At 41.0% G+C, this 18140-nt stretch overlaps 1 pseudogene; it reads right to left on the reverse strand.

Moving 5' to 3' along the window:
- Positions 1-1907: 1907 nt before the first annotated feature.
- LOC101278196 (probable E3 ubiquitin-protein ligase TRIML2) lies at positions 1908-3579 on the reverse strand (annotated as a pseudogene).
- Positions 3580-18140: the final 14561 nt, after the last annotated feature.

The following is an 18140-nucleotide window of genomic DNA, read 5'->3' on the forward strand; positions in this document are numbered from 1 at the left end:
CATCACAGCACTCCCACATCACACTGAAATGTCCCAGCTTGCCACTGGCACTGGGAGCACCATGAGGGCAGAGACTGTGTCTTATTCATGAATTCATCCTCCTAATGCAGCATCCAGCAAGAGCTGCCATTAGCAACTATTTGATGAACTAAACTAAATGATGACTTGCCAGAAAGAAAGTGCTCCTCCAAAGCAAAGTTCCCTGGGCATTAGATTTTTTTTAAAAGCATTATAGGAGGGGCTTCCCTGGTGGCGCAGTGGTTGAGAGTCCGCCTGCCGATGCAGGGGACACGGGTTCGTCCCCCGGTCCGGGAAGATCCCACATGCCGCGGAGCGGCTGGGCCCGTGAGCCATGGCCGCTGAGACTGCGCGTCCGGAGCCTGTGCTCTGCAATGGGAGAGGCCACAACAGTGAGAGGCCCGTGTACCGCAAAAAAAAAAAAAAAAAAAGCATTATAAGAGTACAACCTGTATAGGTATTTAATTACTGTTGCTAGATCTCTCTCTGTATTCCACGAATACCTCAGACCCTTAAGAATTGATTTAAATGAAAAAAACAATTTTGAAAGCGGATTGATTAAAGAATGTTTTGGTGGAATAATTGGAAAGAATAGAAGAATAAACCATAGAACATCTGACTCAGGGAGGCTTTAAAATACCCTCTAGTGGAAGAAGTGAAGCGACACAGTTACCTGAAGACAATCGTAGAGATCATTTGGAAGCGCCAGGCTCGATAGACTGACCTCCATGTTCCCACGGGTCTTATTCTTTCTATAATTCTAAAGTGGCTTTAAAATACAGGTAATCAACTGCTCAGAGGAGACATAATCACTTAGTGTCTATCGCGTCACAATTGTGTAGCTACAGGATTAGATCGTGTAGATTGGGATCTGTTTCTAAGAAATGGGAGCGCTAAATGAAGTGGGTCAAACATACCTCACTTCTCACAAGCTATAGCCTCTGGCAACATTATTTATCCTCTAAAATCAATATACTGTAGATATCTTTATCTTCCTGGTGTTCTCTAGGGCTCCTGGAATGGTGGGTTGGACCCTATCTAGACGGCAGCTTCATCCATTCAACGGGAGATCACCCACTGGAGTTACTGGAAAATGTCCATTTTTACATTCAGCATGTTATCTCAACCATCAAAATAATCTGGAGTTGGTTTATTTTTTGGAAAACTATTTGCTGCAAACCAAAAAACTGTCAGTCATAAAAAGGATGTTAACGATAGAGAGACCTCAGCAGGGTAAACAAAGCAAAGATATTGGCTGGCATCATACAACCTGTAGAAGGCGCAGTGGAGGCCCGGAGTTCGTTGGCTAATGGCTCTCAATCTACAGAGCAGCTCACCAACACCGAAACCATTGGCACCGTCTGGGGGTCTAAACAAGGAAAGTCCATGGGGTCAAAAAGAGCAAGGACATACCTCAGAAATTCCAGCTCCTTTTGACAAGTATCCGATGCTGGGACTCAAAATTGACACCAAATTATTCATTAAAGGCCCCCTACACACACCACCACCACCACCCTTGCAGCACAATATTTTCTTCCCCGCCCCCTTGAATGTGAAGTTGAAACTAAGTGAATTCAGTGGCAATTGGAAACCCCAGCATTACAAAGCAGTGTATTTCATCATATACGGTTTAGTCTAATTCTGGATAAACCACGTCTCCCCACTTTTGTCTCCAGCTGAAGAGGCATCAGTGGCGCCTGCAGCCTCTTCTGCACAGCTGCTTCTCCACCGACAATTGCTGCTCAGACACAGGGCCCTTCTCCAGAAGTTGATGGTAGAATCGGGGAGCAGAGGGAACAGTCGTCCACCCAAACACAAACTCCAAGTTTGAGAAAGCGTCTGTTGTGCAATTTTTTTTTCGAGTGCTAAAAATCTTTTATTGGATTACTTTGTAAAATAACTTATATAAAGTCATGCTTGTAACGTTCTTGCCTCTTGTGGTCTTAGATTTCACACCAAAGAAGATTGAGGGCTAAGAGTACCATTACAAGAAGAAACATGAGGGAGGCAGATGCTCAGAGAGTCGGAATTCATGCCTCCATTTGAGATACAAAGAGAAAATATAGACCTGAGAGCTCCTTGGAAGGCGAGATAAGAGAAATTATAGATGAGGGATCTCTTTGTCACATCATAGAAGGATATCTGTCCATATTCATAGTCCAGGAAAACTCCAACTCTGTGCATTTGCTCTCTCAAGGAAACCTTTTTTAAAGGGGGAAAGGCCCAGAAAGTATAATCAGTTCCCATGATGGATCCTTGAATAAGACCTTATCTCCGGAAGCACTTCTGCTGGCCGAGCTTCCGTGTACGCCCAGCCGCCACTGTGTTGCCTTTTCCACACCCACCCCCCAGTAGGTGCCGCCCTGAGGGGAAGCTCTCCACACCCAATATGGTGGCACTCAAGTCACATCTCTCTGGGTGACCGGCTACATCCTGCTGCACATTTCTGAGTCTCACACTTCTCAGATCCTCAGATAAGACCAGACAGGGATGAGCTGTTTTAGGGTCCAAAGTTATAGGGCTTTGCAGCACGTTTAGCATTTTGCTCATTCCTGTTATTTGGCATAAACTCAGGTCTGTGATTCGGGCGGGCTCTAGACACTGAAGCAGTAGTGACTCACTCCTTTCCAGAGAATACCTTGCATTCTGGAGTGACGCTGAGGCAGATTGCCCACATTTCTTCTCTAGCTCTGCAGTGATTTTTGGAGGCTGCAGATCTGTTCAGAGAGTTGACTTCACTCTCCCTCAGTTTACTCATGTTCTCTCTCCCCAAACAGTTCCGTCTCTGTAGTATTTCCTGGAACTTCTCCTTCAACTTTGTGGCAAACTCCATCAGTTGGTTCTGATTGGCTTCTCTCAGGTTCAGGTTGAATCTGCAACCTTGCAGGCTCTGGAAGTTCACTTTGTTTTCTTCAATCATCAGTCGGAACCTTATCCTATATTCAGACTCAATCATCACTTTAAAATTCTGCTCTTCCTCCTGCATCATCACCATTCTTCCTTGCTCATCAGCCAATATGCTTTTTGTTACTTCAAGTTCCTCCTTCAATGTGTTCAATATCTCCTGGAATAACTTCCTGTAATTCTCAGCAGCTTTTTGTACTCCATACACCTCCTGATTCTTGTGCTCCTGGGACTTGAAGTACTTGTCACAAAGCGTGATTTGGTCATCATGGCAGAACAGCTGTGGTGGATCCAGATGTATCTCACAGCAGACATCTGGGATTTCTTGCTCTAACTGGGAGCAGAGCCTTTTGGACATGCGGGCAGGTGGCCCTAGTTGAAGATTGGGCTGTTTCTGTTGTGGAATACACCTCCCCGTACTCTGAAAAGGAAAAGAGTGGCAGTGTTCTGGTGCAGACACACTTGTTAACCTCAGTCCACAGTCAAGCATCAGCAGGTCAGCGCATCCTGGACTCCTCAAATCCAGCAAATCTTCGGCAGCCACGTGTTGAGCTCTCAGCAGTCAACATAGTTGGCCAGGACCCTCCTCTTGGAATGGTTTCTTCTCTTTGCAATCAAGATCATGTAAATGACGACCCTCCTACGTTGCTCGTCTGTTTCCCAGCATTATTTTTCGACTTGGAATCCTCTTGAACCTCTAAGTTTTGGGGTGCTTCCAGGGTCAGTGCTGGTCCCTTACCTTATGCTAGTTCCAATGTCTCCCTAGGTAATCACATTTACTTCCCTGTTGTGTAATTTTGAAGGTAGGATGTTGACACAACAATTGTGAGGACCATGAGGAAAAGGTATTGAGGTTAGCATTTCATCCAGTAATTGCTATACTTGGTATTTACCCAAATGAGTTGAAAACTTATGTCCACACAAAACCCTGTACATAGATGTTTATAGCAGGTTTATTCATAATTGCCAGAACTTGGAAGCAATCAAGATGCCCTTCAGTAAGTGAACGGTTAAGTAAACTGTAGCACATCCAGACCGTGGAATATTATTGAGTGCTAAAAGGGAATGAGCTCTCAAGCCATGAAAAGACACAGAGGAAACTTAAATGCATATTTCTAAGTGAAAGAAGCCAGCCTGAAAAGATTATATACGATAGGATTCCAACTATATGACATTCTGGAAAAGGCAAAACTATGCAGACAGTAAATACATCAGTGATTGTCAGGGGATACTAAGGCAGGAGGGATGAATAAGTGGAACACAGAAGATTTCTAGGACAGTGAAACTATTTTGTAAGATACTACAATGTTGGATATATGACATTATACATTTGTCAGAACCCATAGAATGTACAACACAAAGAGTGAGCCCTAATGTGAACTATGGACTCTGGATGACATATCAGTGTAGGCTCATCAGTTGTAACAAACGTACCCTCTTCTGTGGGATGTTGATGGTGGGGAAAGGCATGCAAGTGTGGACAGGGGGTATCTGGAAACTCTCCACACTTTCCACTCAATTTTGCTATGATCCTAACACTGCTCTAAAAATTAAGGTGTATTTCTTTTACATCTAGCACACTAAAAAGAAAAAGATACAGAGGAAGCAGAGTAAAAGTGAGTCTTTTAAACATTTGATTTAAATATCTGTGTTTGGTTACTGAGAGGTGTAATCACAAGGGATGCTTTATTTTCGATATGTCTTTATTGATGCAGCCCCATCCTCAACAGACCACTTTCCTCAGTATTAGAACCCCACTCGTGCCTTCCCCAGTATCAGAACCTAGCCATGTCAAGCCGTTTCCTGCTTGGTCTGCCCATGTGGCCTCAGGAGGAGGCCCTGAAGTGGGGAGATAGGAAGACCACGCCTTCCCCAGCGCCCGTTTCACATGCACCCACAGACTCAGGATCTGGTCCGAATGGCCTGTGTGAACTTGCCCTGAATTCCTGCAGGAGGAAGCTGCTGCAGCTGAAGACGAACTTCTACCCAAGACTGGATAATCACTACGGATTAGACAGTCATTGCTCTATTAGGTGTGAGTGATCACTGAGGCCAGTCTAAACCCCGAGGAAGTATCTGGCTGAGAATGGCCTGGACGAATGGAAGTACACACAGCTCCACTCCCCATTCCCTACTTTACCAGCCTGATAATGACACACAGAAAAGAGACACAGCATATACTCAGGTTTAACAGCAAGAGTGAGCTAAGGCTAATCATTTTGTGATAAGAACTATTTCTTTGAGAAGTTCGAAGTACAGACTTGAAGCCTACTGTTCATACACAGAGTCATTATTAAAGCATCCATTTCCCCAATATTGCAATCCCACCTCCAAAACCACAGATTCTTTTCTCCTCAATCTCTCAGGCCTGGTGTCTTTGATATTTCTTCATTCTGCTGCCTGGAATAAAGGTCCTGGTAACAAACAGTGCAGACAAGCAAGGATGTCTTTTAAGAGTACGGTGGACAAGAGCGACCCCTGCTGGATGAATGAGGACAAACTAGCACAGCACAGGGCTAACACGGGAAAACAGAAGAAAAATATTTTGAAGTGGTGCTTTTGGAGGAGGAGAAGAAAATGTTTTGCTTAATAATCTTTTTAAACTTTATTGGATTGAAAAACAAACCTGAAAGAGTTATTCTTTTTTAGGTTTCTAGAAACAGACTTGGTTGAGTGTTTGCCACTTCTGCAGCACGTTGTTACTTTAAGTGATTTTTTAAGTGCTCCGACTATTCGGCACTGGTTCTAAAAGCAGCTTAATAGCTGAACTGTTCCTTTTCTGTCTAATTGCCTGCCAGGACTCCAAGTAATTTGTGCACAGACAGGAATGTATCTACTTCGTGATCAGGAGTAATTCTGATAAACCTGAAAGCATACGGTGGACTTCAAGACTGAGTTTTCAGAACTGCCTGGGGAAAGGGATGTTTGAGATAGGTCAACAGGGTCAGAAACATTCAAATAAAACTTGACACATTTTGCCAAACTTTTTCCTTTGGCCACAATGTAATTTGGATATTTTCAGAATCCTTAGATCCTTAATTTGGAGGGTGAGTGCTTTTATAAAAAGAGAGTAGGTTTCCTTACACATGACGTATATCCTGATGCACTGATTATGCTCTTCTTTGCAATATCCTCTGTACACACTCTGTTTTAGGGGCATGGAGAAGACAGAGTTTGGTGTTTCAGTTCACTGCCTCTCATGTCAAAATGCCTAATCACGGGAATTCCCTGGTGGTCCAGTGGTTAGGACTCTGTGCTTTCACTGCTGAGGGTACGAGTTCAGTCCCTGGTGGGAGAACTAAGATCCCTCAAGCTGCATGACTTGACTTGGCCAAAAAGAAAAAAATGCCTAATCACATCGGCATTGTGTGACTCTGCCACTTTTTTGACTCTGCCACTACTCAGTTAGGCAACTTTGGGCAAGTTTTCTAAACTTCCTAAGCCTCAGTTTCCTTCTCTGTAAAATGGAATTGTTTATAGTGCCCACTTCAAGAGGTTATTGGGAGGATTCGGTGAGTGATGCTAAAAACTGTCTGCTAACACCCCAGGATAATCCCAATTAGCTTTAGATGAAAATGTTTAATCTTAGAGATGAAGATACAGAAAAATCATGATTTAAAAAAAAAACACTGAAAGATTGGCAATTGTATATGTCAGCTTTTGAGAGGGAAGTCATTGATGGTAGGTAAGCCTTTAATTTGGGGCAAGAATAAAAATGAGTTGATTTTCGTTTCTATGGCTCTATGAACACCTCCACCGAAGGACAGGGTTAGAAGCCTTCAGGGAATTTTAAACTTTTCAGGATGGACTCTGGTCTTCTTGGTGTAGACAGGCTCCTCCGACCCATCATCCATGCAGCATCTGTTCCTCCTTCACTAGTTCTGTACCTGCCAGGTGTTGGAAGAGATGTGATAACAAAGGTGCATTCTCTGCCTGTGAGAAGGGCATGCTCTGTAGGGGAAAGGGGAGAACGTTTCAGGATCCTGAGATTTGTACTGTTCCTTCCTCATTTCAGTCCAACACACTCTCAAAAGGGCTTGTCGAGATCTTTGGCAAGCACTCTCCCGCACTGACCAGGATTAGAGTTAGATTTGAAGACACAGAACAGAGTAAAATCAATTCCTTTCAAGCCAATTATCCAACTGGTTTAACAAAACCAATTTCTCAGCATTGTCCTTCAACCTCTTGGTAGGATTAAGGGAGCATCTTTCCCTTCAGTAATTGGATTGTGGACCTCACAAACACCCAGCAGGAAAGAGGTTAATTGAAAGGGTTTGGGTTGTTATTTATATACCGCGTAAGTACCCAACTGGTCCTGGCCTTCCCAGTTGGCCATATCTCGGCAGGGATGACAGGATGAACTTGACACTTGCTGGATTGCCAGGAGAGGTCTTGGGATTTGGGAATATAGACTTTTGAAGTTTGCCATCCACTTCAATCTATTCTGTAGGCCAAATCCTCATAATCACACCTGTCCTCCTTATGAGGGTTTGGTTGTGAATCAGGCAATTTTTGCCTTTTCTCCCCAAAGGAGAGATCATTATCTTAAAAAAAAAATAAAACGATTGTCTTATAAGAGGCAAGTTCAAATACAGATGAAAATAATACTACTTCTTAGCATTTCCACCCCACCTTTCATCTACAGAGCTCAAAGTACTTGGCAAACATTAATTAATTCTCAAAACACCCTTGCGAGGTAAGTAAGGGTATTATCTTTATAATAATATATAAATACTGGCTGGTTCATGAAAGCAGCCACTTTAAAGGGACAATTCTGCAGGATCAATTTCAAAAACAACCTTCTTACCTGGTGTAGACTTAATACTTTTGGGTAACACATTTGGGAGTGCCAAATTTACTAATGATACGATATCCTAGAGGGAGCATATCCACCCTTTCAAAGTGATTTCTTTAGTGGATTTCGACAGTCTTATCTATTCTAAGGAGTTTTTTCATGTTAAAAAAAATACTAATTGTGGCTTATTCAGTCTAAATGATGTCAGTCTCTACACATGAAAGAATCCCAAACTGTCCTAGTACATAAAGTTTAATGGTGAGAAATTGAGATCCTATTTCAAGTGCATGTGGCTTTAAAGGGGGTGCGATAATTTCAGGGTTTTGTAATGTTTTCTGTCATCATCTTAAATTTTGAACACATTGCAAACCATAGTTCCAAGACTCATCAAAATGGATAGCAGCCAGGTTTTCTAGATGAGAGACACTGACAGCTGGTAAAAGCTCACCAAGAATGAATTAAATGAATGAAATGGGCCCCCCCCACCAGCCTCCACTTTCCTCTCTTCAGGTGGGTCACACTGAATGCTTCACACCAAAAGGTGGTCCATTTTTCTCCTGTATCCCTTCTGTCTTCCGTCTCCCTCAGCAACAGCTACAGCATAGCACCCTTTCCCGTTTGCTAACCTGGGTCTGACCAGTTGTTCATCAGAGTTGATTTTAGGGCGCATCATCACCCTCAGTGAAGCTCACCCTACGTCACCACGTTCCATCACGAGCATCATCTCCATTTATGCTCAACCCTCCTGATGACAACAGTTATCTCTGTGAAGTCTGACTGGCGTTCTGATCCTGGAAAGTCAATTCTTTAGTCTAGTAGAAACTCTACTTTTTCTGTGTCTTTAAACTCACTCTCCATCAAGAACTACGTTGCGTCCAGGAAGCACTCGGTAAACATTGTCGGGATCTACTTTGTTCCGTCGAAATGGAAAAACATCCCCGGACTCCGACTGAAACCTTTGTTTATCGTCTTGGTTAGTGAGGTAAATCCTCTACAGGAAAATTTTACATATGTTGCTCCGAACTTTCTACTTATTGAACCTAACTAGTGAACTGTTCCGCTCAACCCTGTAAGAAACTGTATGTACCGCTTAACTGTGCCGTATTGATCCACTAGGTCTATCTGCTTGCCTCTGTCAATGGCTTTACTTAGCAGCCTCAAGAGAGAAAACCTGGTTTTGGTCTCATAACTTTGTTTGAGCTGACGGTCTCCAATCTCCAAAGTGGGATAAACCAGATTCCTTCACTGTGTTTATTTTGGCCCACCATGTCTCTTTATGGAGAAAATGGTCCAAATAAAGTGCTTCCTCTGTGTATTTTGACAGGAAACACTACTAATATGCTTTCCTTTTGTTGTGTGCCTTGCTCTTTTCTCTCAGTGTTGTTTAAATATTTTCAGTACAATGACATATTTATTAATCCACTCCTCTCTGCATGGGGCATGAAATGATTGGTTCCTCTGTAAAGCCCTCTTAGAAAAGGTGGTTTCTCCAGTGAGAGTTAATAATATTACCACTATTCATGTAAAAAACACTGAGACAATCTCTTAAAAATGGAACACATTTATCTAAAACAGCTGGTAAAGAAAGCACACAGGCCCAGCCAGAGGCAGTGAGGCCAGAGGTCAGGGTTAACACCGATCTCGGTGGAACTTTGAAGCTGACACTTTACAGATTATATGTGTCTCAGTGCGCAGTGGGCACGGCATATAAATTGGACTTAGAGGCCCTTATTTGTTCTCTGCATTTTTATGAGCCCACAGAGCTCTTCTTTGAAGCAGAATACATCGAAAATAAAAACTCATTTTAATGTTGTGGAACTATTTACAATAAATCACATTTACATCCTGGCTTTTCTTAAGTATAAGATCTCTCTCTCTCTTTCACACACACACACACACGCATGCACACACGCACACACTCATGGGGTCTCTTTTCCAACCTGGGTAGCATATTCTTTATCTTTACAGTATTGTAAACCCAGCTTCCCTCTTTCTCCTTGCTTTGACTGAGGAGTCAGATCAGAGATGCAGCTATATTCGGTACCACAAGGATTACTATTGTTAAGTCATGTGAGGTGATTCAGCTCCAGTGAGCTACTTTTTACCCCCAGGAAAATCCCCTGATACCATAAAATGCTGGCTATAGCATGGCCCTTCAGCACTAGAAGAAAGCATCTGATTTCAAAGAGATTGAGTTCCACTCTGGAACTAATTATATCATTCGTTTTATGGATTTTTAAAGTTGCTAGGTGTTTTGACTGGAGAAGGCTGGCGACCCAGAGAGAAACATGCACTGGCAGAGTCTGCCATGGGCACTTTAGCCACCTAATTAATTTTCAATAAAAGCTCACAATAGTTAATTTGCTCTAGACCCAATGTAAATCAAACGGAGACAAATAGGTTAAAATTAGAAATGTGTGATGGGAACCATGTTTATGGTCAAAATTACCTTTCACCCTGGAAATAACACAGATTGACAGGGAAAGAAAATGAGACCACACAGACTTTTGTTCAAATTGATTCTTAAGTGAATTAAAGATTTTATTAAGAGAAAACCAGAATCCCCCCTCACAACCCCCCCCCAAAAAAGATCTGAGATCTACGGAAAAAACATTGCTTTAAGAAAAAGCATGGTTTAGAAAAATGTTACCTTAAAAAAGAAAATCACAGAATGAAGACACTGTTTCCATTATACCAAGTTGCCTGGTGCCCTCTCATTTTTTCCCAGGCTTGACATAGTGTGGGTATAATAGTAAAAATACTATAAAGTTATTAAGTTCCCAGGTCTAAGTTGCCAGACTTGCCTACCCAGTGCTATTCCTTTAGCTCCTACTTTTCAAAACACTGCTTTCTAACATCAAACAACCATTTTTACTTTTATGAGAACATAGACATAGATTTCTTATGATTTTATAATGATACTTCAGGCCTCCAATTAAAATACCTAGACAATATAGATATCTTTGGCTCACTCCATTGGACAAATATTATTATTAAGCTTCCCTCCAGGATTTTATATTTGCAAAATATTTTGTGGGCTTTAATCATTTTAAATTGCCTTAACTTTGCCCATTTTCTCCATGCCTCTCTGTTATTCCTTAGGCAACCATTTCATTTTAACCCATACACTGCTCATGTGATGCAAGGTGAACTAAGCTAATTTTTTTTTTTTTAACATATTGGAATGTTAGTTTCAGAGATGGTTAGCTTTTCCCTTGTCCTTTGCTGAACATGGCAATTTAAACCACCCCGGATTCCATTTTTATTCCACGTTTGCCAAGTTCATGAAGTAAATTCCCTCTTTTCCACTCAATCTGGTTTTTCTTCCTGCCCCAAAGGAATGATGTTGTCACTGTAATGTCTTCTAATGCACTATAAATGCCGTGATGAATTGGAGGCAGGCTGGTTTCTTCTGAGCAGGAGTCCATTATCCTGTCAGAGTGTTCCTTCCCTGTAACTTAATTTTTATTGTAACAAATGACTAAGTACCAAAAAATGAAACAATGTGATGGGCCAATCTAAAGTGGCCTGACTCTGATGGTAAGTGCAGCGGAGTGACAATTGTTTGCAGCTGCCTTCCAAGGGCTCTCTCCCCAATGACATCCACTATCCAAATTGGAGTTATCAAAAGCGTTTTCTGGATGTTTATGTAAGATCTGCATGCACATTGACTGCCTAACAGTACTGATATAAAGTGCTTTGCAAAAGACATAAGATAAGCATTAAGAATGAGCATGTAAGAGACAATCTTAACTGTGTGTTAGAATCACCTGGAATTTTGTTCAGCTGTGATCTAGGGTGCCACCTCCCATCACAGGAGATGCCAATTTAGTTGGCCAAATATGGGGCCGAGGAATATGCATTTTCAACAAGCACCTTTCCTAATTTTGGTGGAGTCATATAGATTATATCGTGAGAAGCCTTTGCCCAGAACTTCTGGTCAATCAATCTTTTCAATAAATATCCACTGTACACTTGACCCTTATTTTATAATAAGGTTCCATTTTTTTTTCTCATTGGATTTTTAACTAAGGTTGTTCTCTCAGATCAGATTTCCAACTTGAATATGATCTGTTCACACATGGTCCATTTTCCCTTCATTTGTTTTATAGATTGTCACCAACATGTCTAGAATATTAAAATCACCCCTATGTTACTGATGATAAGAGAATATTAATCTGGAATCCATAAATCCCAGGAAATTAATCAACTTGTTGCATAAGTGAATAGAGGCTTTTTACGAATTGGAGGTTTCATAGATTTCACCATATTCCCAAATGGGTCTGTGACCCCAAAAGAGGGTAAGGACCACTGTCCTGAAAATGGACAAATTTAGTAGTATTGGCCTCATTAATATGAAACTTCCACATCAGATAAATGGTTGTAATGTCTAAACAGTACAACTTATTACGTGTCTAAATAGTACAACTGATACTAAGATTATAGCTTTATAGGCGATTAACATTTTATAACCAAATAAAGTTTATTTCAAATCTTCTTACGTATTCAAGTTGTCGTGTGATATTTGCAGTTTAATATGTAGTATAATCAGATTGTCCCAGAAGCACTGAAACTTCTTTCCTAAGAAATATTTAGTAACAAATGATAGAACCACTAGGTTTTGCTTCCAGTGGTTTAAATGGTGTCTATTTTAGAGGCAGCAGGAAACTGAACAAGTTTTTGGAAGATGGTGGAATCTCAGCATCAATCCGTCTATTAAATATTTATTGAAGACCCATCAAGAAAAATGAAAACTGTCCTATGTTTATTGGAGCCTGAGGCTAGCAGATTTGTGACATATCCCAGGTTCATCTAAACACACCCACACCTGTGATTCTCATGGTGGAATTCTCCAGCCATTAAACTACCAGTTGGAGTGATTCCAGTAAAAATCACAGTTGACTTTATCAATCCATGTAATTTATAAGAACAAAGGGGCTGACTTAAAAAGAAAGTTTCACCATCACTTAGTTTAAAAGGCTGGATGAGAATGGGAGGGTGTTGGGGAAAGAAGCAAAAGAACAGGTTTCTGAATAAAAAATTAAATCCTTAATCCACTGATGGCCACAGAATAATGATAACCATATTGTATAATCATTGTTGGTGGTTACAAAAGAATGGAAGCCATATCAAAGAAATATCAAATATTCTAGCTCTACTTAAACAACTGCTGGTAGTAAGACAAGATGTCTTTAAAACGGTCTCCGAGTATTTCATTTTAATCATAAACCATGAGGTGTTAAAGGGGTTAATGAGGTCTCAAGTCATTGTCAACTAATTATCTTTAAGTTGTTGTCATCACATTCTAATCGTTATGCTTCTGCCAGCTCCACCACTGGGGGTACCCAATCTTAGAGTAATTGGTTAAACACACACACACACACACACACACACACACACACACACACCCCTGATGGTTAACCTAGCTGCTACTTAGTTTGTTAACTTAAACCATTGCTGTCACTAACACACACGTGCATGCATACATACACACATACTTGCATACAAAAAGCTTTTAGGAACTTTCATCTTTTTAAAAGGGCAGGGGGAAAATTCAATAAAGTGGTAGCCTGGCCAGCAGTAGGGGATGGTTGGAGCAGCATGGGTGGCTGAACTGTATGAGAAACAGATGTAAGCTCTTTGGGGCTAGGGCAGGCCTTTCTCTCTCTCAACCAGCCAATGGAAAGCAACGAATGTCCCTACCATCCATCACCCAGCCCTCCCCACCAAAGATTATTCAGTCTGTCTGTTGAAGCGAAGAGCAGAAAGGGGCATCCACCCAGCTGGGGAAACTATGATTTAGGCTCACACTTCGCTCAAGTACCACGTAGTCTTAAAAATGATTCGTTTCATGGTCTGAATCAGCAGGGAAATGCTTTCTTGCTGTTCTGTTTTGTACGTTCTACCATCAGACAAATCGCAATTCACCTATTGCTCTTTACATTCATCTCTCTCTTTTTAAAATTTGTTTTCCCTGCCTGGGCGCCCTTTTGGAGTTGATAAAAGACAGGGACCTGACACAAATGGGTCATTGCCGGTATGGTCACTGAATCAGCTTTCAATGAAGTTAGATGTTACAAACTTAAGGATTTGGAATGATTCAACCAGTTTGGAAAAAAGTGGCAGTTTCTCAAAAGAGTAAGCAGGTATCTACCCTACAACTCAGCAATTCCACTCCTAAGGATTACCCAAGAAAAATCAAAAGAAATGTCTACAAAAATAATCATATGGCAATGTTCATAGCAGCACTGCTCATAATACTTCCAAATTGGACACAACCCAGATGTCCATTATCCAGAAAGGATAATCAAATTGTAGCATATTCATACAACAAAATACTGTTCAGCAATACAAAGGAATACACGACAATACGGGGAATTTCAAAACATTAGGTTAATCAAAAGAAGGGGGATATGAAAGAGTATATACTGTATAATTCATTTATATGAGGTCCATGAATAGGCAAAATTAATCTACAAGGATAGAAGTCAGAAATCAAAAAGAGGTTGCTGCTGGCAGGCAGGTAATTGATTGGAAAGGGTCACACGGGAACTTTTTGGAGGTGATAGATCTATAGATCTATAGATCTATCATCTATAGATCTATAGATCTATATCTTGTTTTAAATGATGGTTATGTTTGTGAATACAATTGACACAACACATTGAACTGAACACCTAAGACCTATACCTGGTATTGCGTGTGAATTAATATTAAGTTTTTTAAAATTAAAAAGTTAAGGATTTTGGAAATACAGATGCTATAACAGGGAAAAAAGAAATGAATGAGGAAATCAGAAAATAGAGGAAATTGGGAGAAATTGATGATGCTGGGGGAAGTGAAACTCATTAAGGATGAGAATGTATGTGGATACCGGTAGAAATACCTAGCCAGCTACCTGAAAGTTTCTTGAGTACTTACTATGTACCAAACACCGTGCTTAATCACTTTCTTGTATATTATCTATTTGTCCTTCCCTTTTTCTTTGACCCTCCAGGGCACAGAATTGGATTAGTCCTATTCCTTGGTTCATTACACATTCTCATCATTAGTCCATGCATGGCTAGTTTCATTTAGTTAGCTGGTTAATCTTATTCATAATATGTACTTGTAAGCCCTCCACCCAAGAACTAACTAGAACCTTGACTGTAACCTATTATCTAGCTATATAATCCTATCTCCCGTTCTCCCACCTTCCCCCCACTCAAGGTAATCATCATCCTGAACCCTGTGTTTACCATTCCCTTTCTTTCCTTTTTGCATACAATTTTATTAATGCTTGTGAATTCTTACACATCTAGATTTAAATGTTACTTAGCTTTAATTTTATGAAAAAAATATGTTCTACATAATCTTTTGGCATTTACTTTTTCACTTGATATTATATTGCTAAAATTCATGTAAATTATGTGTCTCTGTGTCATTTAATCTTTAGTATAGCCCTATGAAATAGGTGTGATAAAGTTGGGGCTCAGAGAAGTAAATTAACATGCCCAAGGGCACACAGCCAGGAAGTGGAAGAAGGAGGATTCAAAGCTGAGGCTCTTAACAAATATGTTACACTGCCTTCTCCATTCTATATTGTCAGCTATTTATAACCATATCTCTACCTATACCTTACCCATACCCCCATCTATACATACATAGAGAGAGAGAGACATAAATGTCAGCAAGGAGCCCAGGTTATGGAGCATGAAAGAATCAGTCAAGTCTATCTAATAATTTATGGGTCCTTATACTCTGGTAGAGAACATAAAATATAAAAGTTATATATGCATGTCATCTCAAGAATTTTAGTCCTTTAAAATTCAGAATATACAAGCAGGTAATGCTTTAGGAAAAGTGTCTGAAGGTGTGGTAGCATGTACGCGTGCACACACGTGCACATGCACTTTCTGGGGTGTGTCCTAGAACAGCATCCTTATTTTATTTCATTTCGTATTCTAAAGGGGCAAATGCACAGATCTTGTTTAAGCAAGTCCTGCTCTGCACCTTATAACTGTATACCAGAGGCCGTGGAAACTGGATCACTCTCTCAGGATGTCATTACAGCCAAGCAGAATCTCATTAAAAATCAATTCCTCAGGTCCATAAAGCTAGTTTATTTTATCTTCCTGGAGTGCCTGCTGCTAGCAGTTACACGGTTCCATTGTATGGCAGTCTTGTCTGTGAAGAACATTGCACAAAACGGCCATTTACAGATTTTCCAATTTTATGTTAAACTTTACAATTTTGCAGTAGTTTAAGTTTACAGGGTTTGCTTCTCAAGTGTAAGGTATCTTGTTACATGTGCTAGAAGTCCATTGCCAGTCCTAGGTCTCACTAATTAAACATTGGCCTTTATAAACTAGGTGCTGTCCGATGTGAATGTGCACACTTAATTGGGTAGCAGGGTTTCCAGAGCTAAGAATGCCTGATTTGGTCAATTTCTGCAACTTCTCACCCATTGCTACTTTCTGACTGTTGAGTTGTACCCATGGCCTCTATGGGTAATTACACAAAAATCAGGTAGGGAATTTGCTCTTTGTCGTGACTTTAATTCAATATCTCTAAACATGCTAGAAATCGATATGTATCGGCCAACTTTTATAAATGGGGAGTTGAAAGCACATAGAGATTTAGTGACCTGTACAGGTCACACCCTGAATGAGCAACAGAGGCGGAAGAAATCAGAGAGGCTGCTCTGGCCTCATCTGGAATCTTTTAACTCTTTTGACCCCCTTCAGCGATTTAGGGGCTGGCGGATTTCAAAGATCAGTGAACTTTTTGGAACAGTGCTTGGCAGTGAAACATAGAGGCTTGGATTCCTCAGATTTTAGCTCTTCCAGGATGCAGGCTTAGTTTGCATTTTATTATTTTTTTATTTTATACATTTATTTATTTTTGGCTGCGTTGGGTCTTTGTTGCTGCATGTGGGCTTTCTCTAGTTGTGGTGAGCGGGGGCTACTCTTTGTTGCGGTGCGCAGGCTTCTCATTGTGGTGGCTTCTCGTTGCGGAGCACGGGCTCTAGGCGTGTGGGCTTCAGTATTTGTGGCACACGGGCTCAGTAGTTGTGGCGCACGGGCTTAGCTGCTCCGCGGCATGTGGGATCTTCCCAGACCAGGGGTCAAACCCGTGTCCCCTGCATTGGCAGGCGGATTCTTAACCACTTCACCACCAGGGAAGTCCCTCAGTTTGCATGTTGTGAGGAGAATAAGGAGGGATGGACAAGTGTGAGTTGGGCTGGGATTAGAGTACAAAGAGGGTTAAGATCACTACAGACACCAAGTCTCCTTCTCCCCCCACATGTTGGGGACTAAATAAGCATATCATTTAAAAAATGTTAGCAGTTGACATTGGAAGGAAACAAGTCCAAAATAAACCTCAGTATAATCTGTTACAAAATATTCAGTGGAAATCGACAGGATTCTCCTCTGTTATGAACTCCTGCAATTTTGACAATTGCATTTCTCTTCATGAAACCATCCCTGGGCACCATTCTCCAAGATGCCTTTTGTGGAGCCCTACATCTATAAGATGGTAATTGGTGTTTGAATAAAAAAGAGGTACTTGTTCAAATATATTTGCATATTTTGGCAACATTTGATCTCATTCCTGGAGATTCATAAGCATATGAGCATGTTAAAGTCTCTGAAAAGTCCTTCAGGGAAGAAAGCTTATTTGAACTTGTCTGACCATGGACTTTCCCCAACTGCAGCAAAACAACTACAAATAGCATCTCATGAAAATAGAAATAAGCTACAGAAGACATTTCAAGGGAATGATTAATCCTTCAACATTAAAACAAAAATTAGTCCTATGCCCCGTCCACTGTAAAAATTTCCATCTAAATCCCAAGTCACAGAATCCTGTCACTGGAAAGGAATCCAGTGGTTTACTCTAACAGCCTCATTTCACAGAAGAGGAGGCACAAAACATTAAATACCTTATCTAGGTATCATGAGAGAAGGGCAACTATACCCAGGCTCTTCGCTTCCCAAGCCAGTGGTCATCTGTGTCACCACCCTGTCACTCAAAGCACTTATACTGCCCCCACCTAAAATTATCTGTGAAGAATAATTTTCATCTGAGCTTGGAAACACAAAACTGAAATGTCACTACATCTGTGTTCGGTGCTATGTTTGCCTAGGATGAGACTAGGTTAGGAGAAGAATATTGAGAACTTGAAAGAAATGTGCTCCAGGATGGGGGGAGAACGTTAGAGACTACTAATGCTTTTAGAAACATCGCAGATCCAGAAAGCATGCAGTGCCCAATAGACACTGAAGCTGCATAAAGCCGGCAGGTGGGAAAGTTGTCAAACTCGAGGAATTCTGGGAAGCGCAGAAAAGGTGGAGTTCATTGCAAGGAAATGCTAATCACTATTGGGAGAATTACTCACCAGCCTTTGAACCAGTGGCTTGACTCAGCACTGGAACAGAGA

The sequence above is a fragment of the Orcinus orca genome, chromosome 2, assembly GCF_937001465.1.
Source record: "Orcinus orca chromosome 2, mOrcOrc1.1, whole genome shotgun sequence".
In the NCBI taxonomy this organism is placed as follows: domain Eukaryota; kingdom Metazoa; phylum Chordata; class Mammalia; order Artiodactyla; family Delphinidae; genus Orcinus; species Orcinus orca.